Consider the following 27,877-nt stretch of genomic DNA (forward strand, 5'->3'; position numbering starts at 1 on the left):
GCTCAGGACACTGGATAAAGCTCCAGATAATACAATGTGGGGAATATTTAAGTGCAAGCGCATGATGGGAGTACTAGATGATTTAAAAGGTCTTTTTTTTCCTCCAATTTATATGGGGTCTGGTAAAGAGATGGACTTTTAGGCCCTAACTGGCCAAAGCATGCCAGAAACTATTTTAATATAGCTGGAACTGTGCATTATCTGAATTTAAATGTGATTTCGTACCTCATTTTAAGGACTGTGTGGCAGGGGGGTTAAGTCTTTCCTATGGCCTGATCTGAATATCAATTTATAAGGGGAGCAGTCCAGGCATGGTACTGTGATCCAGGGAAAAGATGCATGATGAAATGTCTGGGCTTATGGGGAATCCCCTGGGTTGGACCCGCATAGTTATCTCTGTCACCTTGAAGATCCAAGCCAGCTAGTTCAGTCTGCCCTGTCTTCCCCTTCATCCCCGAGTGACTTTATCAGGAGGGGCAGGAATGCCAGCAGATAAAAGTGTGTGCTTAGAGGCCTGATTCCTTTAACTCATTAAAGCCTTGGGCCTCAGAGAACAGCTGGGGGAAGAGTGAAGATGGGAGGCCAACAGGGTGGGGGAAGAGATAACAGAATAGAGGCTTTTTCTTAGATAAACAAAGCCCAGTTATCAACGAGGTAAATGAGGGGGGGGGGAGCTGGGAGACGTGCAGGCAGAGGTATTAAAGGAGGCAGATGTAGCATTATCATCAAGAAGCAGTGTAAAAGGAATTATTAGAAAATCATTGGCTGGGTTAATTATGCTTTCTTCACAAGCAATCTCTCAGGATGTGCTGCTGTTTGTTGAGGACTGACCTACAACTGGCAACAGAGTCCCTGTCAGGATTTGATAACTGGGGTCTTTCTGGTCAACAAGAACACTTCAGTGCTCTTAAGCTTATTGCCTTTATGGAGAAGAGTGACGTCTTTCCTGAAATGAGGTGGGAGGTCACTGCAATTTAGCACTGATTCAGCTCAGGATGAAAGGACCTTGATTCAGGCATCTATGCTGGCCAGGTCAAAGACAAAGTGACAGCTCCATGTGACAGAAAACTTGATCAGAGTTGACAGCTTATGAGTTGTGTGCTCATGAGCCCTATGCTCCATCTCCCAGAAGAGACTCAGGGCTGACCACATAGAGGCTCTTCAGTGTGGTTCTGAGCAGAGATCCTAAAGGGTGCAGGTTATGATCCAGATGCTCAAACATCAAGAGTTACAGGATACTGGAGCCCTTTCACCTTCAAACATTTAAAATAATGGGGCAGATCCTCAGCTGGTGTAAAACAGCTTAGTTCCATCAACTTCAATAAAAATCTGCTGATTAGACTCTATCTTCACCCAGTGTTAATGTGTCTATTCAATTAGACAACAGAAAGATCCTATGCCAGTCACAAATACCATCCACTTCTTGGAGCTACAATTTTGCAAACAAGTATTTGGTTAGTTAAAAATACCCCTTCTGAAATACTTTCTTCCTATCACTAACTCAACATTAGTGCAAGAGTGATCAGAGACAAAAACAGAGCTCTTTGTTCTTTTCTAACATAGCTATTTCATGCATGGAAGCTCAGGGTAAGATGCAGTGGGCCCTGTGCAGTGAGGTTCCTATTGCTTTTTACCCAGTTTTCAAGCTGATGTGGTTGAAATATAAAGAGGCTGAGTGATTTTTCTCCACTCACAGTGAGTGGCTTAAATTAGTGCTCACTACTAGGCCACAAGGCCTGCTGCCACCATCATTTGCCTGCTCAATCTTTCCCAGCTGCCACTGATTCAGCACTAGTGTCTCTCTGCCAATATATCTAAAGGTGATCACAATCATTGGCCTGTTTCACCGACTACATTCAGAAGATGCCGCACGTCTGCATACTTTCCAGCACTGACCTCTCTGCTACAAATGCCTTTCTCCTCTCTTCCATGGGATGGATGGCAAAGGGCCTTTCTTCCAAGGATAGCACCAGCTGTCAGTCTTGTCTGTCCCAGAGATTCAGGTCAGAGATGGGAAAGCCACTGAAATCTTATGCAGACTCATACCTAGTTCTGATACGGTGCATCTTCTCATTTCTGCCTTGTTGGGCTTTGCTTTGTTTCTTCCTCTTCCAACCCACTACCTTACATTTCTTGCAATTCTGGTCATTGCTGCAGTAGATTGGCTTGACAGGTGTGGAAATTTGCAAGATGTAATGTTTCATACAAAGCCTGTCAGCAGTGCTGCATTTTTAGCATGGGGAGGGAAGGGAACAAAATGAGCTCACAGGTGCCATACAACATCCCCTCCCCCACCCGCCAACATGGCAGTACTAACACATGTTCCTTCTGATCCTCAGAGAGCAATTATGGCACTTTCAATTTGCATTGGGCCAGGAGTCTCTCCCTGCTGGTTACTTCCCTGACTCAGGGATTTCCCCAAACATTAGTTTGCTGCCCTGTCAGTTAGTCAGCTGTGCAAGAATGTGGGTGCCTGTGTGTTTGTTTTCAACAAGTGTCATTAGCTGGACCTGATGCGATTCAGAGGGAGTGTTTCCTTCATGTGACTTAACCCATATGTGGCTGTAGGAACAGGGATGAGAAATACGTGTCTTTGCTGTGCATTAAGAGACTAGATTACTTGTAGAAACTAAAAGCGATGTAGAAAGATGAAGGGGGGGGAAAGGAAGAGGAAGGTGATTTGATATGTAAGCAGAGTCAGAATGAGCTCTACCCTGACATCTGGTGGTGAGCTGTGGAAAAGGACTTCAGGGGATGATCTCGTTTGTATGGGCACACCCACCCTGCCTAGCTTGATGGACTGCTTGCCCAAATGGTCACTTTGGCTGCTGTGGGATCCCCAGTCTCTTTGTTATTGGGGCAGGAGTAATAAAGGGTTGTTATCCTGGTTATGTGAATCAAGGACAGTAGAACTGTACTTGGCATTTTATGACAGAAGGACTCACCCTCAACTAAGTAGCACTCACTAGGCAAGGGTTCCAAAACCCAGTCAATTGTGAGAGGTTGAGGATAAGTATGTGTACGTGGTAGCATGGGCTGCTTCTGAGGACCTGAAACATGACTTTGATGCCTCCTCTCTCTACTGTGTAATAATAGAGCTAACTCTGGCTCCATTAGGAGTCTTGTTACATGCTGCAGAGCTGAAATCACTAATACCTAGGTCTAAGCATTAGACCTACTTTGGGTTAGTGGTGCACCAGCATTGAGGCTCCCCTACTACCAGCTAAAAATCACTGAGAGCTGAAGTTACTAAGAGCTGAGAGCTGTGTTAAGTTGGGGGCGGTCTGAAGACAAGTTGGTGAGTGGACAGCAGGATGGCTAGCATGGAGAGCAGAGAGGACGGCTGGTGGAGAGGAGCGGACAGCAGGACGGCTGGTGCAGAGGCGCGGCTGGTGGTGAAGACTGCAGCAGAATCCTATGGAGAGGTGTGGCACTCGGCTGTCTACCCGAGCAGCGGAGCATGTAAGATGCCCCCCCATACCTCCCTCCACTTCCTCTCAGGCTGGGAGGTAAACTCTGCAGATGAACTTCTGAACGCTGGGGGGCTGCACTGACCAAGGACAGAAACTGTGGGTGGGTGACTATTGGGTTGCTGGACTTAAGACCCTGAGGGGAAAAGGACACTGCCAAACTTACTTGGGGGTGGGTCTTTTGCTCATGGTTGGTGTTATGAATCCTGTTTGTGGTGTTTCCCCAACATAATGCCACACTGTTTCCCTCCTTTATTAAAAGGCTTTTGCTACACTCACTCTGTGCTTGCAAGAGGTGAAGTATTGCCTCTTAGAGGAGCACAAGGGTGTGGTATGTAATTGTCCCAGGTCACTGGGTGGGGGCTTGAGCCGGTTTTGCATTACATTATTGAAACGGAACCACTAAATACTGTACCTGGACCTTGTTGCTGCCAACTCGGATGGGCAGAAGGGTTACAGATAAATAACCCTAACTTACTGACCCATTGCATGCTAGGACAGAAAGAGCTATTGATTGGCTGTTATCGTTTGGTCCCCACCCCCGTTTAGTCAAGTTCTTTTAACTGAAAAATATAAAAGTGGTAACTAATTTCATGTAACTAATAAGATACCAGCTCATGTTATTTTAGTCAGCATCAGGGGCATTTGATGAAGGCAGGATATGGGGAATGGGAGGAGACATGGGAGTTGTGTAATTACCAAGCCCATGGAGCCTTCCCTGAAATGATAAAATTGAGCTTTATCACCACCTCTGTCAATTTCACTCTTGGGACTAGAAGCCCTTAGAGCAGCCTCTTGAGCGCAAGGACAAGGCACAATTCAGAAAAACAAGTGCTCTCTAGATAGAAAACAAGAGGAAACTGCTGTTGCATGTAGCAAATGCCTTTTGAACCCTATGAATCTGGGGTCAATTTGTGTGATTTTTAGAACCCAGTCAAGTGATGTAACCCACTAGAGTCAGCAATAATGAGTGGGGACAAATGTGATCCAGGCATTTCCCACAGAGCTCTGCCAAAGACCCTTAGCCTTAACCTGAAACAATCCCTATCAGTCCACTCCAGGGTGTCTCTTAGGCAGACACTAACAGTGGCAATGATATCTAATTGTCGTCTTTGCTATTCTGCCTTGCAGGAACAGTATGGACAACCCCGGAAGGGGGTAGGGAAGAATTGTTCCAGAAGCTTTAAAATAATTGTTTTGAGCTATTTAAATCCTACCACTTTATCTTTAAACGTTTTCTAGGAAAGAGATACAGTAGGTATTGTCATTCAGAATATTTATTGCAGTTTCAATTCATATTTAATATTCCTAGGAAAATGATAGCCGTGAACTCAGACTTGCCTGCACGGCCATGAGGTGGACTGTCGGATAGACTCTCTCTCTTTAGGACTCTGTGTCTGAAGAGTCACTATACACACCGGAGGAATGTTATATCTGCAAACACATAACCAAGTTATAACGCCTGTGGCCTTTGCCAGGCTAGGGATATCACGCTATGTGTCTGAATGAACTAGGCATCAAGGCTAGAGCAGACAGTGCACGTGTGGCCTTACAGGCCCCATGGAAGGTTCTGGCTGGGCACAGCCCCAGCCACACACTATCAATTGCAGGATAGGATTCTAATTTGTCTCTTCCTCAAGGGAGGGACTGCGTTTTCCGTATGTATGGAAAGCAGTGTATGTACTTGCAGTGCACTCTTGGTGGAAGCCTAGCCAAGCCTTTCTAGCACATGTAGATTACTGCTTTAAGAAAGCAATTTAAAGTAATAGCAGAACATAGGTTGTGTCATACAGGATCAGACTACCAGTCCCTCCAGTCCTGCATTTGATGTAGACCAAAACCTGGTGATTTAGAGAAAGAGGTGTGGAAACCCCTAATGCACCTATGCAGTTCTGTAATGCTTTCTATGGAAGGGAACAATTCCCTTCCCCCCGCCCAGGCTTGTAACAATTCACTTATTCCATGAAGTGTGATGTTTGATTGTTGCCCTATTCATGCAAAACTAGAAATGTTACTTTTTGCTATGCCTTTAAGCAGATCCTTTGAAGTCCATCCACAGCACTGAACCCAATTTTAAATCATCAGGACTGAGTAGATGGGAAGGAGTAGTGACCAACAAATGTTTGTTGACCATGTGGGTATGACATAGCTGGGTAATCTCTTGTTTTAGCCAGTGTTTTGTCCCCAGAGAGAACCTGATTTAATGTGCTGTCGGCACTGAAGTGGTAAAAAGTTTCAAGATATGGAAGAGATGTTTTAGCATCAGCAAGAATGAAGGACCATGCTTATGCCAAAGTCATTGCATACGAGGACTGTATGACTGACACTTAGGTGAAACATTGTGGCTTACCCACGAGCTCTGAGTACGGGGCAATGCATAGCTGTGCTGCCCCAGGAGCAGGGGTCATATCGTCACTCAGGATATGTTTACACTGCAATTAAACACCCATAGCTGGGCGTGTCAGCAGGCTCCAGCTACAGGGCTGTATAACCGTAGTGTAGATGTTTGGACACAGGCTGGAGCCTGGGCTCTGGGACCCACCGCCCTCCTGGGATCCCAAGACTTGGGCTCCAGCCGAAGCCTGAACATTTACACTGCAATTAAACAGCCCCATAGTCCAGGCCAGCCCCTGGTGTCTAATTGCAGTGTAGACATACCTCCTCCTTGCACCAAGGGGGAAATAATCTGTGCTAGTGCTGTATCGGATGTAGAATAGATGCTTCTCCTTGCTGGCTCAGTTGAACTGGCCAATGAGTTGGGGCTGGAGTCAAGGATCCACCCAATCCCCATGCCCACCTCTGCTCAGGTGGGAGAGTGGCTCTAAGAAGGCTGTTCTCCCCTCTATGCTGCATCCCATGATGTGGGAGCCCACATAGGAGAGTAAGGGGGCACCTTATGCCCCCTTACGCCCCTTCACAGGTGTGTAATACAGGTCACAACTGTGCCCTTGATGACAAATGTGTCCAGTCACGCAGTAGTTGGCATTCCATCTCGGAGAATAGTGTTTCTGCAACAAGGTGTTAAAGAGGAAAGTTTTTTTTCCCTAGCTAAATTGGGTGAGAGCTTTACGTGCTTTTTGTATCTGTGATTAAAGTGGGTGCAAACCTGGTGTAATGCACCTGACAGGCGCACTTACAGATCATTGTCAAGGAAATCCTATAGGGTCCAGTTAAGATCCCGGTGAAGTAGTGGATGAAAATGAGCACAGAATCCTCAAGTAATCTTCATCATAAGAGAAGCTGTCTGAGCCTTTGTGAGGTGACCCAGAGGCTAACTAGATATTCCAAATGGCTTTGAATGTCCACAAATGTGTTTTTGCAGGAAATGTTCAATATGGAGCTCAGCTATTTATTTTCATTCTTTTTTGTAGCATGAACTCCTGGCATAGCTCTGCTGAGCGTTGGCAGTGCCAGATGTATGATGCCAGGCCCAGAGGCAGAATGAACAATAAGCTCCCCACTTTCTTTAGATTCAAAGCTAACCCATTATAGTTTTATAGCAATGAAATTCTTTGGCTGCTTTTCCACATATCACTGACTGAATGATTTTGCCCTCTGCTTGTCTGACAGGGTGCCTTACTTTGATGGCTAAGCTACTGTAAATATATAACATGACCGGGGTGGGGAGGAATAGTATTTGCTTTGAGGCAATATCGTGGTTCAATATTCTCTAAGTTTAAGACCCTCTTAAAGCCAATATCCTCTACAATGGAGTATGGCTGCAGAACAAGGGCAATCATTTCTACTGCTGTATGCGCTGCTTTATAGATAATATGGTTGGATGAATTTTAGCATAGCTGGCCTTTTCTGAAAGACCCCGTCTAAACTAAGTTGTCTTTTCCAGTCCTTGGTAAGCTCTTACCTGGAGGTGGCACACCTGTTGGGTTAGCAGCATTAGTGAGATGACTTGATGTTAGTTACCTAATGGAAGCAAATGCTGTTGAACTCTGACAGCAGAAGGAGGAGGAATTTTTCCTTCCCAGAACTCATGTTCTTTTCTTTCAGTATAAGCTGTGCTCTGCTGCCATCCAGCAGTAGGAGCATGAGATATATCAGGCCACCCAACTCCGTGAAAACTGTAGTCTCTGCCTTTAGCCCCTGGGGATCCCTTAATTCCTCACATTTCAAAGGGTGAGCAAGGAGGAGACTCGGGGGCCCCTTGGACACTACTAAGACTGCAGAGAGAAGTAGGGCTGAAGCACCATCTGAATAAGGAGAAGAGTTTGTTTGTTTTTTACTTGGAGTTAGGAAATACGGATTTTTTTCTTGGCCCTTTGTCATCCTGTGCCAAGGAATGGACACTCTTTGAAGTCAAAGCGTAAGTGAGCTGAGGGTCTTGATTCAACGGAGCAATCAGCATTTTCCACTCCATCTATAATATTTTTTGAAGTGAAATGCATGGTCAAAGAAGCTAGATTGGCAGCCTGAGCAGGGACACTGCAGTCTCCCTTCTGCCCCCCGCCTGCCAATGTACCTCATCCCTTACCTGGATTCCAGTTGAAGCTTTGGCCTCATTGCTGAGCCTGCCAACAGGGGTGCCAGCTAGCCCCAGGGATCTTGGTGGTGGGGTCACCTTTATGCACCAGGAACACACAGAGCCCACTAGTGCATTTCACATGAAGTATTTTTAGCAATTACTGTACCTAGGGACCAATTTGAACCAGGGACCTAGAGGAGAGAGGCTCTATATCCCATTGCTTTACTCCTGAGAGCTCCAGTTTCCCCAAACAAGTGTTTTATAAACTTGATGCCTTTTTATTCCATGGGACCTCTGCCTTGGACAGGTGCACACTGAGCCACAGACACTCCACTATCTGTTCCTCAAAGCTAGGTGGTAGCTTTAAAATAGTTTATTAACTGCTAAAGAAAGGGTTTCCTTTATAATGAACCCTTCCCCAGTATCGAACAGCAGCTATATGTGTCTTTCCTTTTCTAATAAATGGCTTCTTTAGGGTTTAATTAACTTCTCTGCACTCTCCCTTTGTGGCAAAGTGTCACCCTGACCACAAGACAAATTCTGTTTGTTCCTTTTCTCAAGAGACTGCTGGTCTGTCAGATAAACTGCTCTGCCTAATGTGCTGTGGCTTTTCTATTTAAACTTTACATATTATTCCAGGGAAGGAAATGGTAATAACAGAAATTAGTGTACTAGGGAGTCTGGATAGTTCAAGTGATGGGCTTGGTAATGAGAGAAAATTCTAGGTCATTGATTTGAAATTGAATATTGTTATGCAGGCCAAGTAAATAGTGAATGCATGTCCTCTCCCTCCCACGCCTCTGGATATTGTAATGCTGTGCTGGATGTCAGGGTGACAGAGATGTTCACCAGGATCTTACAGCAACCTAGAAAATGGAAATCAAACCTTTAAGAATCCCCATGACCTGACCTCTCCTCTCCTAATCCTCCTTGTGTCCCAGTGCTCTGTCTTCAAATGTAATATGAAGGAAGCACACAGGCAGTAAGGTCCAAACAACCATGTTTACTAACCACACAGCATGTAAAGCCTAGCTACATAGATACATTGCTGCTCTGGCAGGCTTCTGAAACACAGAAAACAGTTTTCAGAGTAACAACCGTGTTAGTCTGTATTCGCAAAAAGAAAAGGAGGACTTGTGGCACCTTAGAGACTAACCAATTTATTTGAGCATAAGCTTTCGTGAGCTACAGCTCACTTCATCGGATGCTTATAAAAGTTCTAAGACTCCAAGACTCTAAGACTCCATTCTTGGTCTATCCCCGGTCTGTCTTTATGCTGTCTTTGCCGGGGATAGACCAGGAATGGAGTCTTAGAACTTCTATATGCATCCGATGAAGTGAGCTGTAGCTCACGAAAGCTTATGCTCAAATAAATTGGTTAGTCTCTAAGGTGCCACAAATACTCCTTTTCTTTTTACAGAAAACAGTGAAAGCCATTAAGGGCTTGTGACCTATTTACTGGAATATTATCCAGTTTGTACACATTGCACCCACTCTTGTTCCTTTAACGTTTGTTAGGCCCTTTGTCCATCAGCCTCACTCAAATGGGGAATCTTTCCATGGACATCAGTGGGCTTTGGATCAGGCCCAGTCTGGGCTTCTAACTTTTTCAATGCTTAAAATCTATCTGGAGCACATATTTTTGTTCTTTCAGGAGCTCAGTTTTTGTTTTTTATGCTATTAAAAAAATCAATAAAACTAAAATTCAGTCATTGTATTATTGAGAGGTACACTCCAGGCAGCAGAAGAAAATAACATACTCCATCTCTGCTATTGTGAGAACACCCCTTTGCTGCCTGATCATACCCTGTGCCCTAGTCAGTTCCCTGTGCTTTTCCATTGGAAGACCTGGCAGGTTGCAGGCACTGAGTCCTACTGCAGCTACATGGAGTTTGGGGAAAGATCCTTTCTGAAGATAAGGCTGGGTTCCCTGGAAAGGGCCATTAGGTTCTGTAGCAAGGAAAAGTTAGCTGACTCCTATAATGGGTTCAGAGCTTGTATTCTAAATTTTACGATTGGTTTCTGAACCTGTAACACTAAGAGCATAGTAAATGCTGGCATAGTTGGCCCCTAACTACAGTAACCTCTGTTGTGTGCAGATATAGCTAAGTTAGCTATGCAGTGTTATGTTACTACTTATGTGACCGTGAACTTGCAAGAAGAGGGTGGCAAAAAGATACTTATCGAGTGACTTCCAGCTGAGAGAAGCTCAGCATAACACTCACTGGCTCGGTCAAGGAAGGATCCCTTTTGCTCTCTTGCAAGAGCTGCTGTCTTTAGGACACTGGCTTTGGGTAATATGATAAAACAGAGCTGGAGGGTTGCACACTTTGTTGCTTCTGTCAGCCGAGTGCACTGCACATACCAGGGACTCCTTGCATTCTCCCACTCCCCACAAGTTCCCTCTGTGCCACTCTCCTATTGCCCTCCATCGCAGAGACTCTTTCCAATCCCTCACCCCCGCCTCGGGCACTCTGTGCCTCCTAAGCCCCAATGGCAGGGTCAGTTTATACCCTCATTTCTCCCTTCCCTCATAACAGGGGGTCCCCAGTCACTGCCTCTCGTGATGCTGTGTGCCCTCCCTCCTCCATACCATGGTCCCCCATTCTCTTCCCCATGCCAGGGGTTGTATGTTACCCCCTTTCCCTCCCAACCTCTACCCCATGCCACTGCCAGGCCTCTGTGTGCCCCTCCTTCCCCCTGTTCCCCCCTTCCCTTTTCTCTCTCAGACAGAAAGAGAAAGGTCAGGCAGGGTGTCGACATGTTAAACCCTAAGGGGAGGATGAGCATTCTTACAACTACACTACCCACCTGCTGAAGTGAAGAAACAGATTGACAGAGCCAGAAGAGTACCCAGAAGTCACCTACTACAAGACAGGCCCAACAAAGAAAATAACAGAACGCCACTAGCCATCACCTTCAGCCCCCAACTAAAACCTCTCCAATGCATCATCAAGGATCTACAACCTATCCTGAAGGATGACCTATCACTCTCACAGATCTTGGGAGACAGGCCAGTCCTTGCTTACAGACAGCCCCCCAACCTGAAGCAAAACTTACCAGCAACCACACATCACACCACAGAACCACTAACCCAGGAACCTATCCTTGCAACAAAGCCCGTTGCCAACTGTGTCCATATATCTATTCAGGAGACACCATCATAGGGCCTAATCACATCAGCCACACTATCAGAGGCTCGTTCACCTGCACATCTACCAATGTGATATAGGCCATCATGTGCCAGCAATGCCCCTCTGCCATGTACATTGGCCAGACTGGACAGACTCTACGTAAAAGAATAAATGGACACACATCAGACGTCAAGAATTATAACATTCAAAAACCAGTTGGAGAACACTTCACTCTCTTTGGTCACTCAATTACAGACCTAAAAGTTGCAATTCTTCAACAAAAAAACTTCAAAAACAGACTCCAACGAGAGACTGCTGAATTGGAATTAATTTGCAAACTGGATACAATTAACTTTGGCTTGAATAGAGACTGGGAGAGGATGGGTCATTACACAAGGTAAAACTATTTCCCCATGTTTATTCCCCCCTCCACCCCCCAGTGTTCCTCAGACGTTCTTGTCAACTGCTGGAAATGGCCCACCTTGATTATCACTACAAAAGGTTTTCCCCCCCCCGGCCCCCCCGCTCTCCTGCTGGTAACAGCTCACCTTAAGTGCTCACTCTCTTGTTACAGTGTGTATGGTAACACCCGTTGTTTCATGTTCTCTGTGTGTATAAATCTCCCCACTGTATTTTCCACTGAATGCATCCCATGAAGTGAGCTGTAGCTCACGAAAGCTTATGCTCAAATAAATTGGTAAGTCTCTAAGGTGCCACAAGTCCTCCTTTTCTTTTTGCGAATACCGACTAACACGGCTGCTCCTCTGAAACCAGAGATGAGATAGGATCTTGTCATACTGGAAGGTGTTAATGGCTGTCATCAACCACTTCTTTGGTCTTTAGACAACTGCAGACCTGCTCAAAGCAGTGGCTGTACAAACCCAGAGGGCAGGGTCTCCACGTGTCCTCCATTTTCCCCCAAATTAAGAGGTTGTGGCCATTGAAGCCTAGAACATTCCCTGACATTTTAGTATAAATTAAATGTGGCATTCAAAAGTTATCACATTGCTTACAAATAGAGAAATGCCATCAAATCTGACTGTAAGACCTCACAGTAATAGGTAAGAGACAAAGGAACACTAGGTCTAGACCTCAGCTGGGAGGACTTCACTTGCTATTGACATCGTCCATTGTGTCTAGGTGCTTGTTTGGCAGAGACAACAGTGCCTATCACTGAGCTCTTCCTTGGTCATCTAGCTAAAGTGATGGCTTCAATCTGATGGGTTGTATATGATGGGGCCTAATCTCACAATGGCTGGGGCATGGACTAAAAGATCCCAAGTACCTGGTTTTCAAAGGTTTCCAGTATGACACTTGTAACTTTGTCATATGCTTGTTGTGAACCTTATCACTGTATATGTGTGAGTAGCTGACAGATTCCATCAGGCATGAACCCAGATGATGGATGCTGAGCGCATTAGCTCTGTAGGGAAAGGAGTTTCACTTTATGGGTTCTTAGAGAAAGTTACCACCAGTGAGGAACAAGTGGCCGTGATCCTGTGCTGCACATCAGCCTGCCCACCTTTATCTCAGAGTCACACTACACTTGACGTGGGTCAAGTGAAGCAGCGCACTGGGAAGAAACTCTATCTGCATTACACAGTATGCTCTCTCTGGCCTGCAGCTTCACTAATGGGGTTGGCTAATTAATTGTGCCAGGCTGAGCAGTGAGGGGCTTTGCCTGCCTTAGCTTCCAGACAAGATGGAATAATGGTCTCTAATGCACAGACATTCTCAGGGGACTTGTCCTTCCTACCAAACAAAACTAATTAACGATGGCAATAAATAAAAGCAATCCAGGCAAATGAGAACATTGAAACCTTTCAGAGGAGCCTGTTGCTGACACATTCAGTTACACAGTCACCCTGGCTGCTTTGCATGGGAGTCAGACTCAACTTCTAAGCTCAAAGGGAACATCAATCATACACATTCCTGTAGTTTAACTTGGCTAGGCGTGGGGTGAGAACTGACCAACAAGCTACTCTGGGGAAAGGACACTGATAACACAGTGCTAGATAGTCCCCTGTCCTGCAGACCCTCTGATGTGGGCCTTCCCTTCTCTAGGCTTAAGTGGGAGTTCAGTCTCCTCCACAGCACCATCCCCACACCCCTACGTCACAGGCCCCTTTCCACATGGTCTGGGATCCACATAGGGGAGGGGAACTAGACTAGGTGGACCAGAGATGCATATTAGCCCTACTGTGCCCCCAGAGAGCTTACCTGGAAAAGTAACAAAGCCGCAGGCTATTCTTTTTTCTGCAGAACCTCTCCGGGGTTTCTGTGGGACCAAGGTGCCTGGGAATTAGGGGAATCCCACCCTCAGATCTACCAGGTTTGGGGGCAGGCCTCTTTTTCAGGGGTGGAAATCCCCAGCCCCTGATGTGTGATATGAGGGGAGGGGAACAGTCACCACAAGGGGATCCTCAGGATTTCCTCCCACAGAGCCCTTCCCATGATGTTTAATGCAGGAAGGTATGATCTGGCACAGACTTAGAGACACTGTTGTAGTGGGCACCATAGTAATACCGCAGACAGGTAATCTGCTGATTGATCGTGTGTCATACGCAGTGGGTCATGTATGCCAAATCCGCAGGTTTCCTAAGACTTTGGGCAGCTTCTTAAAGTGCCATCAGGAAGCTGTATTTTGTGCCCACACCAGCAACCCTAAAAACACACACTCTGGTGAGGCTCACTCCTTGGGCTTGGCCAGAAGTTTTAGCCACCAACAAGAGTGAGCCTGAGGCAGACTGCAACCCTCAGCAGTTAGTAAGTATGCTTGTTTACTCTGCTGCCTGTTGGAGTTATTGATCGCACAGTGTCCAATCGATGCTTCCTATGAGTGGGTGGGATTTTTTTCAGCCCCGATAGGTGGTTCTTGTTCCAGTTATGTGCAGTGGAGCCCACCGTAAATTAGAGCTAGAGGAATAGGCCCACTAACGTAATCAGTTTCTTCTGCACCAGACAGAGAATGTAGGAAAGGGAGGCCTTTTTAAATGAATGTCTGACAAAGGAATAAACCTGTTAAATGAATAGAAGGAAGAATGCAATAAATCATTGACAGGGTAGATCAGGTTCTATGGGACTGACATGTTATAGCTTAGAATACGGAAGTTTCTGCAGTAAAAACGGGCCCCTCTTTGCAGTATACAGCAGCAGTGCTTTGAGATCTATGAATGAAAGAGGATATAAAATATAAGGTATTGTTATGATTACTTTATATGGGCCTAATGTAGCAGACCCATCTCACAGGAGAATTCCCATGGACTTCAGTGGAACTACTCATGTGAGCAGGGGCTGTAGGATGAGAGCTCCAGTTACCTCCCTTTATAAAGCACTTTGAGATCTGCTGCTGGAAGGCACTATTATAAGAGCTAGCTAGTGTTGCTATTATTATTATTATTTTATTATATAATGAGCTGTCATTGTTTCTCCTTTGTCTTATTTTTACAGAAGGTCAAATGTGCCTCCAAATATTTTCTGCATTACAGATGTTTTGATAAAAGAACCTTGGTTTGACAGTCCTTCTGTTCAGTGCAGGAGGGACGGTGGCCATCAGGGAGCCACCTACTGCTTCCTGATTCTGCATAAGGCCCAACACCAGTGAGTTAAGGCAGCTTCGGATCTTCTCTAATTTACCCGACTGGTGTAATGTCAGTGAAGGATTGGTGGAGTGAAGCATCACCATGCTGCTGGCATGCTTCTCCTTCCCTCGGCATACATCTTTCACCAGCGGTAGGTGGGTGTGGTTGGGGCTGGATCTGTCTATATGCCAGTGGGGGTCCTGCACTTTGTCAGATGAAGTCTCTGCTGGCCATTTATAGCCAGAATCTTTCCCCTTTGTCCCACTTGAATGACACAAAGATCTCAGAGTTCAATGAAGATTCTGGCCTTCATTCTATTGCACAAGAACATCTTCAGCATCTCAGGGCAAGCTGTACTTTCTGAAAGAATGGATTGCCGCATAGTGTTGCTGCGGGCAGTTAAACAGCTGCCAAGTCCCCTCTCCTCTCTAAAGGTGGCTGCATTGCAGTGGGGGGTGCTGCAGCACATGCTCCACATTCAGCTTGGAGACAAGAGGTGTATGGATCATCACCCTCCCTACTCATTCGGGAAGGGATTAGAGCCTGTTGTCACCAGAGCACAGCAATGATCTGCCCTGCAACAAACATACTGCCAATGACTTGTTCTGAAGGAGACAGGAAGAGGGTGGTGGTAGAAAGAAAGGATTTTAGAAGTAACTTTGTCCCTAAATAAAGGTCAGAGTTACAAGACATTTTATACAGAAGGAAAATATTTATATTCCTCACATTACCTTTCTAAACCTTCCCAGGGTCAACCCGCCCTCAGCTTTCTTCCTCTTCAGAGCTCCAGGGAACCCACAGAAAGTGCCATAATGACGCATGTGCAGATGTAACATGAGATTCTTCATCTGCCATGGCTCTCTCCCTCTCATGCACTTAGCCCCCAAAGTCTGCTGTCCTCTCCCCCAAACTGCACATGTACTGTAAACAACAATGGTACAAAAGAAATTGTAGGAAACTCCCTGCATGCTTATGGGATTGATAAATGAGCCTCGCGCACTAAGCCATTGTGCTTTAAAAATAATGAGAGGCTAAAATTAGCCATCTGGTTTTTTAAAATCACACTTTAAATAGACACTTATTTACTTATTTGAATTTTTATAATACTCCATGAGAGTAACCCTATTTATTTCCTTCGACTTTGTTCTTTAAGGGCTAAAACCTGCACAACCTTACTCAGGCAAAACTCCAGTATGCTGCTCTAACAGTCAGCTCTGTCTCCTTTTCCAGAGACCTAGATAGAGAAATCTCCTAATTTTCTCAGGGTGTAGTTCTTCTCTGCCTTGCACCTGCATGGTAACTTGCACCAGTGCAAAGTGGATCTAAGAGGCTGTCATTCTGACCTAGCAGCCTTTTACATCCACTTTGCACAGTGCAAATGATGAATACCCTAGGTGCAAGGCAATGGAGAATCAGCTTCCGTGCCTGCTAGAGACATGGAGCTGGATGAAAGCCAGCTGGCTTAAGTTCAGTCCCAGTAAGACAGAGGTTATGCTGCTTGGCAGAGAAAAGCATTCTTGAGGAATTGATTAATTTTATGACTGCTCCTTCACCCAAGGGGCACCTGCCCCACCCATTGTCAGAGCAGTTTGCAATCTGAGGGTCTCAGTTCAGGGATCCTCAGATGGCCACAAATACCTTCTTTCATCTTCAGATGGCTGAAAGACTGTGCACACTTTCCTATCCTATGTAGATCTCACATACAAACCTCACTGTGGTCATTTGTGCTGGGTTTTTCTCTAACAAGACCGGGAACTGTCCAATCTTTTCATTCTGCAACCACTTTATAAGACCGAGATCCTCTAATGGGCTCACCTCCTTTCCCAACTCTCCAACCCTTGCACTGCCTGGTTAGAAAAATATTTCATACTGTGGACTAGCAGAAAGGGCTCTGCTCTGCATATCACTAGTGATCAATTGACCACAGTTTAAAAACCTCTGGGCTAGATTACTGCAGTGCCCACGGTTAATTGTGAAGACCACCCAGAAATACTAGAGCAGAATACAACTGCCCTTCTTAGAGGAAGTACCAGCAAGACTATATTACACTCCTTTTGCACACCCTACATTGCTGCCAATTCCAGATGGTATTCAAGATACAGGTTATCATCTACAAAGCTCTAAGTGATTTAGGCCCAGCAACCTCCAAGACCATGTCCCCCTTTCTGATCTACCACGCAACATTCACTTGTCAGGAATGCTTAAATTACTGTAAATGTTCCATGGTTGCGGGATATTCTCTGCAGATCCATGCCTCTGTATTTGCTTCTAATGGAAATACATCAAATCCTGACCCCAGCCACATTCTGGAAATGCTGCTAGATGAACCTTTTTGTCCAGATGTTTTGCTAACAGTCTTGGTGTTCAGACTAGCTTTATGGTTTTCTAGTCTGTTCTAGATCCAGAAGCAGTGCTCCACCCACTGAACGTCCTAGTGCATGGAGTTGGTTACTCCAGGGATAGAGAGTGGTGGGGGCAGGGACAGGGAAGGGAGAGTAAAACTTGCAGCACAAATCCCGTTAATTGCAGGTGTCATTTCCTGATTCTGCACAAGTGCAGCTGGTATACTTACTCTCCACTGCTTCATGATTACTTTTCAGGAATTTCAGCAGAAAATTGTCTGGCTAAGTAAATGGCACAAGCTCTGACCATTCACACTGGAAATGGCTACTCCCAAGGTGTTTGACCATTTCCCCCACAATCCCCTTGGGCCCCCAGAAAGCTTTCCAAAAATGTCCCACAAGCTATCATGTCAGGAAACTGAGAACCTGTGTGATGATAGGTGTTAGAGTGCAGTGCAACAACAACAGACTAGGGTGGGCATGCAGCAGTGCTTCAGAGAGACAGAATGGCTAGTGTGGATAGACCACACATTTGCTACTTAAAATAGGGTGGTACCATTGATTCACTGACCAACTATTTAGTTCTGTGGCCTCAGTGTCAGCCTCCTTTTCCCCTTTCCCTCTGATTCTTCCTCTGGTCATTTAGTTTGGTAATTGCTGTTACAAGGGGTAATGGTGTTTTGTGCAGCAGCCATGCCTGTTTAGTGTCAGGCAATGTGCCCTGTGCCTTTACCATCTCTCTCTACTGAGGCTTCCTTTCCTGTTACCTATCTACTGTTGGCAAGGAAGGACGTGAGTTTGTCTTCACTGGCTAACTGAGTTATTTCTATCCCAAGGTATGTTTACCAAATCTCAGTCATTTCAGAATAATCTGAACAAAGTGAGCTACTGTAAGACAGTTTCCCATTATCATTTATTCCAAATTCATGCAATTAGAAACCCATTCCAACAAGCCAGAACAGAAATGTATCCATGGTAATTTGCCTGAGAGCTGAGAAAGGCATCAAAGCACAATTCATTATTTAAGGGGACAATCTCATGTTAAAAATCTGATTTTAAAATATTCCCTTACTCGTCTTACTAAGAACACCTTTGATTATTAAAACGGAAAGAATTGTTGTTGTTGTTTTTTAATGTACTTTGAACTACATATGCTGCTTGTTTACCTATCTCTGTGTTCCAGATGAACAAAATGGAAACAACTTACTCAGCTTCACCTTTGTTTCTAGTCAATTTCACTTCCAGGTTCTCATATGGACAACCAAAGCAGCAATATCTGAATTGCGAAGGCTATGGAAAATGTTTGCTGCTTTAAAAAAACCCAGACTTTTAATTGGGATTTAAAAAAAAAAGTTATGGACACATTTCCATTGCTCTTAGGCTTTTTATTTTTACAAAAACTAAATTTTGGGGAAAATGTGACCGGCTCATTTCCCTCTAACCAGCAAACTTCAAAAACCAACCAAAATGACACAGCCGAAATCTTAACAAAGGTTGAAAGCGTTTTTCATTCTATTGCTTAATGGCCCATTTTTTTATTGCCTGAATTTCCTGCTGTTTTTTATACAACATTTTTAATTTGCAGAATTGTAACATCAAAACAAGACCCATCATACACCACCAGGACACAGCCCACACTAAGGAGCAGCATGTGCTGTACTGCCCCAGGAGCATCCCAGGGAAAGGACTGTGGCTCAGGGATTCTCTCCCTGCTTCACCCTGGCTCTAGGAAGGTAGCAATTTGCTGCTGGCCTATATAAGCCGCAAATTATTACCATCCAGCACCAACTCAGTTCTGGTGGCTAGTGCATTGGGGATAGCCAAGGCAAAGGGGGTCCTTGTCCCATCCACCTGCACCTGCTCTGTGGGGAACAACAGACTCGCACTTCTGATCTCCTCCCCTGTATCTGGCCCCAAAGTCCAGGCAGGCTGTACAGGGAGATGGCTGTGGAAGACTATTATTCCCTCTTTCACCCCTGCCTGGTTGTGTTAGGACCAGCCATGAGTTGGTCCAATGAGTCTGCTTGCAGGGTAAGGTATGGGCAGCAGGAGTAGGCCCCTGGTGAAAATGATTACACCTTCCAGAAGCCAAAGAGTCTGTCTTTATTTTCAGTGTATCAGCTACAGCCTTCCTGCTAAGAGGCAATCTTCTATTTCAATTCTAAGCCTTGAAGGCTGTCAGCACTCTCTAAACAACTGTTGTAACACTCTCATTATTTCAAATGTTAGGTGTTAGTCTCCCCTGTAGAAGCTTTTTCCTTTGTTCAATGCCCACTGAAGCTTCAGGTAAGAAAGAGACTGATAAGAGGGACCTATTGTGAACTGGAAAGAACTGGCAGAATCATCAGTAGTTTCTGATTGCTTTTTTTGCAGCAGGAAATTCCTGCCTTCAGAATTTCAACTCAAAGTAGAAAGAACAAGGAGTACTTGTGGCACCTTAGAGACACTAAAATTTATTTGGGCATTAGCTTTCGTGGGCTAAATGAAAGCTTATGCCCAAATAAATTTGTTAGTCTCTAAGGTGCCACAAGCACTCCTCGCTCTTTTTGCTGATACAGACTAACATGGCTACCACTCTGCAACTCAAAGTAGAAAATTGATTCTGATGGAAATCAAAGGTTCCTACCCAACCAAGCCATATTTGAGACTGCTGAACTATACTGCAAATTTGCACTGCATTGTGAAATAACGTATAGCACTTTTACAGTTTCAAAGTGCTGCGCAAGCATTAATGAGTTACTCTCTTAAAAAAAAACCCCTTCGTTGCACAGTTATTCCTATTTTACAGATGGGTAAACTAAGGCACAGAGGTTAAGAGCCTGACTTTCAGAAGTGCAATTGAAGTTGATGGGAGCTGTGGGTGTAACACAAATCTGAAAAGTCAGGCCCTGAGTGACTTGTCTAAGGACCTACTGTGAGGAAGAGGTGGAGTCCGGGTTAGACGTGGATCAATGTCCCAGGCTCAAACCATTAGACAGTGCTGCTTTTATATGATGCTCGGTTGCAACCCAAACAGAACAAGATGTAGCTAGCCCAGAAGAGACTTTATTTAGACAGTTGCATGAAGAAAGTGCAGCCCCACATCCTGAGGATGTCATGTCACAGTGATACTCCTGACTTCCCATTCGGGGAAAAGAAATGGGAATTGCATAGAGAAGCACTTCTGCAGCCTAGAAGATTCCCAAGCACCAACCCTTAGCCTGTAGGAGGGAATGATTGTATAGAGTAGCAGAAGATGCTAGTTCAGAAGACTCCATTCTCCAGAACTTGCCATACAGGGATGGTGTTAGACTTTCTTGGGCCAAGGGCAGACACTAAGGAGTGGGCCCCCACCCTGCTGCCTTACCGTCTGACACATTGAATTTCCACAATATTTCTGAAGCCGAAGCCCGAGCCCTGCCACGCAAAGCTGGAGCTAAAGCCCAAGCCCAAACCCTGCTGTGCAGGACCTCCTGTGGCACAGGGCCCCAGGCAATTGCCCTGCTTGCTATCCTCTAATGCTGGCCCTGATGTAGGGTCACCTAATCCACAGCATAGGTGGAAGGTCAGGTTTGAGTTTACTCAGCTTTATGGGAAACAGGCAAACCTAAAACCAAACTTTGCTGCATTTGCTCACCTTCATTTTTAACCCTGAAAACCCTCCACTGATGTAACCTCCCTCTACAATGAGTGATGGATGGCGTGTTCTGTTTGACAAATAACCTTCAAGAAATTTAGATTGGTACAAAACAATACAAAACTGGTCCATTTCTGCGAGATCTCCTTTGTGAGCCTCCTGCCACCCAGCATTGCCATGCTAACTTCAAATGTGCATGGAGCTTCTGCAAATTTCACGTTTGCCGAGCCACCGTGGGAAAGATTCCGAAGCTTCGGCAGCATTCAAGAGTGAAATCTAATCCCCAGGCATTAAGACAAACCTTTGTAAATTGTCATACGTGTAATAATTCCATCTTCACTGCGTGACATTTGGGGAAATAGGTTAGGATGACCTGATTCTCAGTTGTGCCCACTTGGTGTGGCTGAGGGTAGAGAGCACAAGGAGCTGGTTCCAGCTCTCTGATTCTGGAGTGAGTTTACATAGCCTGGGAGCCACTCTATAATATGCTGCCTGGCTTAGGAGTCCCGTCTGCTTGCAAAGGATAGCTACATTCAGGCCCTCCTCCTCCTGTCCCTGACATGCCCCCTATGTCAGAGGCTGCAGGAAAGGCAGCACAGGAGCTGCCTATGTGGTCTCTAGGCTAGCTGGGAACTGTCACCCCAAAGGAATCCCCAGCTGTGGTCCAGCTCAGGGCTGGATCACAGAAGAGAATCTGGCCCCCTCCTTTTAAAAGCGTTTACTATTTTCCTGCTCTGTCTCAGAGTTCTGAAACACTTTAAGAAGAGTTTATAGGCATGGCCCTACTTTCTCTTTACAGCTCTGTATTTATAATATTCACATATTGAGTATGGATTTAGAAAAACCCAGTCATTGACTCCCCATCATTGTGCTTGCCCCAGGGACTTCCAACTTAAAGGTAGCACCCAGTTTCCAGGGCAACTCCTGCTCTTTCTGGTTTGACAGAGGCTTAAGGCACTTTAGTGACTTGAGGTCAAACAGTGAGGTAAGGACTTGGGTTGGATTAGCAGCCAATATCTCTTGGATCCCAACTCTTAGGTCTAATCCAACCACAAAAAACACATGGCTTCCCATTTTTCAAGTTGATTTTAGGCATCTAATTGGCACTGACAAAGTACCTGTGGTAAATTAGTCAATATCAATTAACATGCTTATTAAATGCAAGTATTTGTTAGCAGTGGTTATCTAATTATCTCATAAGTACAACAGAATGCCTTGCAAATGGTGTCATGTTCTTAGCATTACTTCCAGTGTTCTATATTGAACCGTGGTAGACATTAGGGGTTCAGAAGGAAAGTGATGGAATTGTGGAGCAAGATGCATTTAATCCAAGACCTATTTCTGTTTTATTACATGAGACAGAAGTAAGTCTGTCTTACTGAACCTTAGCTGAACCTTAGCTCACTGGCCCATATTCTGAGCAGAGTGTAGGTGCACGACTCAGGGAGCAGCCTAGGGAAGACTATGACTAAGACACAGATCGTTCCCTGGTTTCTTCCTTACTCTAAGGTGAAGTTAATTTGTGACAGTGCTTTGCATTGGCCAAGCTCTGTTCGTTGGCTGGTTGTGGGGCATAGAGCGAAGCCTTCACCAATTATTCACCTTTTCCTGGACATTGGCGGTGGGAGTTCCAGGCATGCAACCCCTACTCTCTCCCACCCATGTCCAAGGCCTAGTAAGGAAGTGTATAGGTGTTTGGACATCACATAGGGGCTTGTGCGGGAGGGGTTACTCCCTCTTATGCCCCCTTGTAGCCATGTAAATATGAGCCACAATCTGGCCCTAACTGAGCAAGCAGGATTCTTGCTGTCTTTCTGCTTATGAGCAATACTTCCCATGAATTAAATCAAGTGAGCTATTCACAGTGCAGGGATCATCATAAAATACAGGTCATCTAGTCAACTATACTGTCATAGCCGCTCTGTGCTCACACTGCCTGAGATTGCCAGAGCAATAGAATTTGATTATACATTTTCAGGATATGTTATTCAGAGTTAATTACATACCAACTGCAGAGTAAAGGGTAACTGGAGGGGCTGGGAGACTTGAAATTAGATTTACCAGTTTATGAGGGGTTTTTTGCATCTTATACTTTCTGCTCTGCTCAGCCTGTGGGTTCAGTTCTTATCGGCCAACAGACAGAGCTGATGGATGATGCAATGTTCATGCCCAGGAACCAAAACAAACCCAGCACCCTGTATTAATTTAATGCTCTTGAAGGTGGCAACCTTGTATCCTGAAACCTTTTATCCTCCAAACAGGTGCAGCCCATCATGGGCAGCAGCTGGGGAAGATTTCCCTACCTCACTCTGCCAGTGTACCTCAGACCTGACCCAGAGGCCTATGCCTAATGGGGAGAAGGGAGCTCATTCTAAGTCCTCCATCAGTCCATTGCTTCTCTGTTGAAGCTATCTTCCCACAGTGCTTTTGGCTGCTGGGTGGTGGGTTACTCCACCTCAGCCCTTGGAGTGTTGGAATCCTTGTTTAGAAGCAGTATCAGGAGGAGCTTTATGGAGACAGGCGTTTTGGGATCTGTGGCCCTTTTAAGGCCATAAAATATTTTTAAAGCAAAACTTATTGTGGGCTGGATTTTGACTCAGGTTGTGTGCCACATCCCCACAGAAGTATGAGGAGGGGAAAACACCCTATCTTTGCATTCCCACTTGGGCTATCCAAACCTTACTTCAGATATGCAAGGGTCGGGGTGCCACACACCTGTTTATCTCCCATCCAGGGCTTGTGAATGAGGACCGGGCGAGAGGAATGAATAGAGCAGAACTGAGTCTGCATGAGGAGTGGAAGGGTAGTAATTAGGTATAGTACAGCAGCAAATTACTATCCCTTGAAGCAAGGTGTTGTGCAATTGTAGTGCTCCTATGGGTATTTTTTGACTACTGTGCAATCGAACCCTGGTCAGAGGAAGACTGGACAATAAGGGGTTAAAATGCTAGTGCTCCTACCACCAGAGGGACCCAAGTGATAGCAATGGTGAGATAGCTACTGTAGACAAGACTCCCGTGAACAGGGAGTGAAAGCAGTTCTGGTCATGGTGTGGTGATAAGGACCAAAGGCCCAATCCCTCTCCCACTTAAGTCAACAGAAATATGCCCACTGAATCCACAAGGAGTTGGACTGGGCCCCAGATGTGTGTGTTTTGGAGTGAGGGTGTTGTGCAGAGAGAGGGGGCATCTGTAAAGCACTACCAGGGTCAGAATGCGGAATCTGCCAATTCATACACGTTAGTTGCAAATGAGAGTTAATCAACAGCACACTTTGATTAAGAGTGTCTGAAAGTGTGCCAGTAGAAGGTGGTCAGTGTTTCTTTAAAGAAACACTCAGTGTGAAGCTGGGATGCTGCAGACATACCGACCATTGTGGGGGTAATTAGGTGCCTCTGTGTATTGTGTTGACAAATCCCACAAAAGACAGCACAGTGACAGACAAGGAGAGAACCAGGAGATGGAAATCTTCTGCTTGCTCTAGAGAGCCATGGGAGCCTGAATATTAGAAGTGAAGGACTGTACTTAATTATTTTACCATGTGTCTTCTGATTACCTGTCCCCCTTCCCCTTCCTTTATTGTGATGGCACAGTCCCTGTCATCTGAATGGCTCATATCATTATTAATAGTATTATAAAATGTGTATGGTGTTTCACAGACAAATACAAGATAAAGCCTGTTGCAAAGAGTCTCACTTGTGGTGTTCATGTATCAGCCAGCTGCTCTCTGCTGATTTAGGGAACAGGTTGCTCAGGACCACCATGTGGCAGGACATCTGGGCTATGGGCAAATATAATTATTCAGCATTTGTATTATGGTAGCACCAATAACCCCCAGGAGGTAGGGTTGGGGCCCCCTTGTTTTAGATGTTGTACAAACACACAGTAAAAGACTTTGAAGAGCTAATAATATACTGTCTAGGGCTTTTGGAATCTCAAGCTTCTGGCTTTCATTAGCACAGATTAAATAAAGTTTGCCACTTTCAGCTTCTGTTGTCAGCTTTGGCAGTTAGTGTTCATGGATTCATAGATTCCAAGGTCAGAAGAGACCTTTTGTCAGGAGTAAGGCCCTGCAGCTTTGCCTGCTCAGTACTTGTGACACCCCAGTGATCATCTAGTCTTACCTCCGACATAACAGACCATAGACTTCTCCAAAATAGTTTTTAGATCATATCTCTTAGAAAAACATCCAATCTCGATTTAGAAATTGTCAGTGATGGAGAATCCACCATGACCCTTGTTGAGTTGTTCCAAAGTTTAATGACTCTCACTATTAAAAATTTATGACTTATTTCCAATCTGAATTTGTCTTGCTTCAACTTCCAGCTATTGGATCATGTTATAGCTTCCTCTGCTAGATTGAAGAGTCCATTATTAAATATTTGTTCCCCCAGGTAGGTATTTATTGACTCTAATGAAATCATTTCTGAACCTCCTCTTTGTTAAGATAAATAGAGTGAGCTCCTTCAGTGTATCACTATAAAGCATGTTTTCTAATCCTTTAACAATTCTCATGGCTCTTCTCTGAACCCTCTCCAATTTATCAACATCCTTCATGAATTGTGAACAGCAAAATTGAATACAGTATTCCACAGTAGTTGCACCAATGCCAAATACAGATGTAAAATAACATCTCTTCTTTTATTCAAGATTCCCCTATTTATGCAGCCAAGGATTAGATTAGCCCTTTTGGCCACAGCATCAGATTGGGAACTCATTTTCAGCCAATTATCCACCACGACCCCCAAATCTTTTTCAGAATCACTCTTGCCCAGGATAGAATCCCTCATCCTAAAAGTCTGGCCTACATTCTTTGTTCTTACATGTATACATTTACATTTAGCCATATTAAAACACACATTGTTTGCTTGCACCCATCTTACCAAGTGATCCAGATCAAACTGTATTAGTGACCTGTTTCCTTCATTATTTACCACTCCTCTGATTTTTGTGTCATCCGCAAACTTTGTCAGTGATTTTGTTTTCTTACAAGTCATTAATAAAAATGTTAAATAGTGTAGGGCCAAGAACCACTAGAAACACCTATTAGATTATGGTTCCCTGATTACAAATACATTTTGAGACCTAACAGTTATCCAGTTTTTAATCCATTTAATGTGTGCTATGTTAATTTGATATCTTTTCTCCAATATTATTAATTCTACCAATACTATTGTTTGGATTCTTTTTGTTCCTAATATACTTGAACTCACTTATTGTCTTAATGCTGCTGGCCATAGAGTTCTCCTTGTATCCTCTTGCTTCCCTTATCAGTTTTCTACAATTTGTAGCTCCTGATTTATATTCATTACTTACAACTTCCCCTTTCTTCCATTTGTTATTTGGCATTTTTTATAGCTACCTTCACTTTTTAAACCAATACAGCCGTTTTCCTTGACTGTGGGATTATGGCTTTTTGGGCATCTAGTAAAATGTTCTTAAACAATTCCCAAATATCATTCAGATTTTTCTGTTTACATTCTTCCTCCCAGCAGATCTGGGTCATAATTATTTTCAGCTTTGTGAGACTGGCCCTTTTCAAGAAGTGTAAGTGTGTATGTGTATATGTATATGTGTGTGTGTGTATATATATATATATATATATATATATATATATATATATAAAATGGGTCTGGACTTCATTCTGTTTACACATTATAAATGTGATCAAATCATGATTACTTGCACTTAAATTACCATTAATTTTTAGTTCTGTAATAAATTCTTCTTTCTGTCAAGATGAGGTCTAATGTAGAATTTCCTCAAAAATATGGTGGATCCATCATGGGGTAGGAAATTACCATCTATAATATTTAGAAATTCCCTGGACGTTTTAGACCTCACAGCATCCGACCTCCAGCATGTGTCACTCAAATTGAAATCCCTCATGATCATGCAGATTTCCTCCCCAACATTACACATTATAGATAGGTACATAAAGAATCGGTCATCCTGTTCCCAATTGTTAATTGGTGGTCTGTAGCATACACCAACTAATACTCCATCATGTGCTTTATCTGTTATGATGCTGATCCATAAACATTCAAGATCATTTTCTTCTGAGTAATCAGTGATTCGGAAACAAGTAATGCCATTTTTGACATAGCGTGCTACTCCCATTCCCTTTTTGCCCACTCAATCCTTTCTAAATAGGTTATAATCACTGATTTTAACATTCCTATTATGGGAACCACCGCACCAGTTTTCACCTAGATTAAATTTACACTTATAAATGAGCAATTTCAATTCCTCTGGTTTGTTACCAGGCTGCTAGCAATTAAAGAATATCTTCTCTTCACGTCCTTTGATTCCTTGATTAATTTTCTTCTCAACATTTCCATTTTGTGCTGAGTGCTCAAATCATCCCTATTTTTACCCTCTTTATTAAACACCCTCCTGATTAGTCTACATTTCCTGTCCCTGAGAAGATTGGTCCTCCTTCTACTGAAGTGGAGGCCACCAAAACACTACAGCCCCCTCTCTCCATAAGAGTTGGACCAGTGTTCCACAGAACCAAATACTATATTAGTACCCACAAAGTCAGAAAAGTGTAGTTACCAGCTGAAGATGGAAGGTAGGGCACAGGCTGGGTGGTACAATTAAACAATACATTGGCTTCTGCCTGATCCATTCCCAGGCAAACCCAGTTTGAATGTCTGTCCCCAATGAATCCTTAGTATTTTATGTCCCTTCTCATCTTACAACCAAATCATAGAGATGTTAAGTGACTTGTTTAAGGCCACAGAGGGAATCAGTGACCGATCCTGACTGATATCCAGCCCTGAGTTCAACCTTATTGGTACCTTAACTCCATTCTTATCCATGGTTATTTGGCATTTCCAATACATCCATAGGATCGCACAGCCCTGCATGCAACACACCTGATAGGAGAGGCAATGTCTACAATGGCGCTTATGTTGGTGTAACTTACGTCACTCAGGGAGGTGATTTATTCACACACCGGAGTGACATTAATGCCGACATTGCCTTTCCTCAATTCCATTCACACATTGTAGTAATGGTTGCAGCTCTAGTTCAACCATTCTCACCTCCAGTAAACATTCACAGCCGCCAAAGAGCTGCGTGCTGTTTGTGACTGTCTTAATGACCTATGCTTTGGCATGTTAATTCTCATGGATGGTGGTGGTCTTCCATAGCACAGTTTGATTTTAAATGGGAAGAACATGTATAATTCTTTATACCATTAATTCAACCCCATGTCTAATATGTTTCATGGGCAGATTAAATAACTTTTCAC

General features: G+C 44.3%; 1 protein-coding gene across 1 annotated transcript in view; it reads left to right on the top strand.

The window, feature by feature from the left end:
* The window catches only part of LOC311524326 (uncharacterized protein), a 47,879-nt gene that overhangs the window by 14,652 nt on the left and 5,350 nt on the right, over window positions 1-27,877 (top strand). The gene's annotated exons all lie outside the window — the stretch shown is intronic.

Source organism: Lepidochelys olivacea, assembly GCF_965140295.1.
Source record: "Lepidochelys olivacea isolate rLepOli2 genome assembly, chromosome: 7".
NCBI lineage: Eukaryota > Metazoa > Chordata > Testudines > Cheloniidae > Lepidochelys > Lepidochelys olivacea.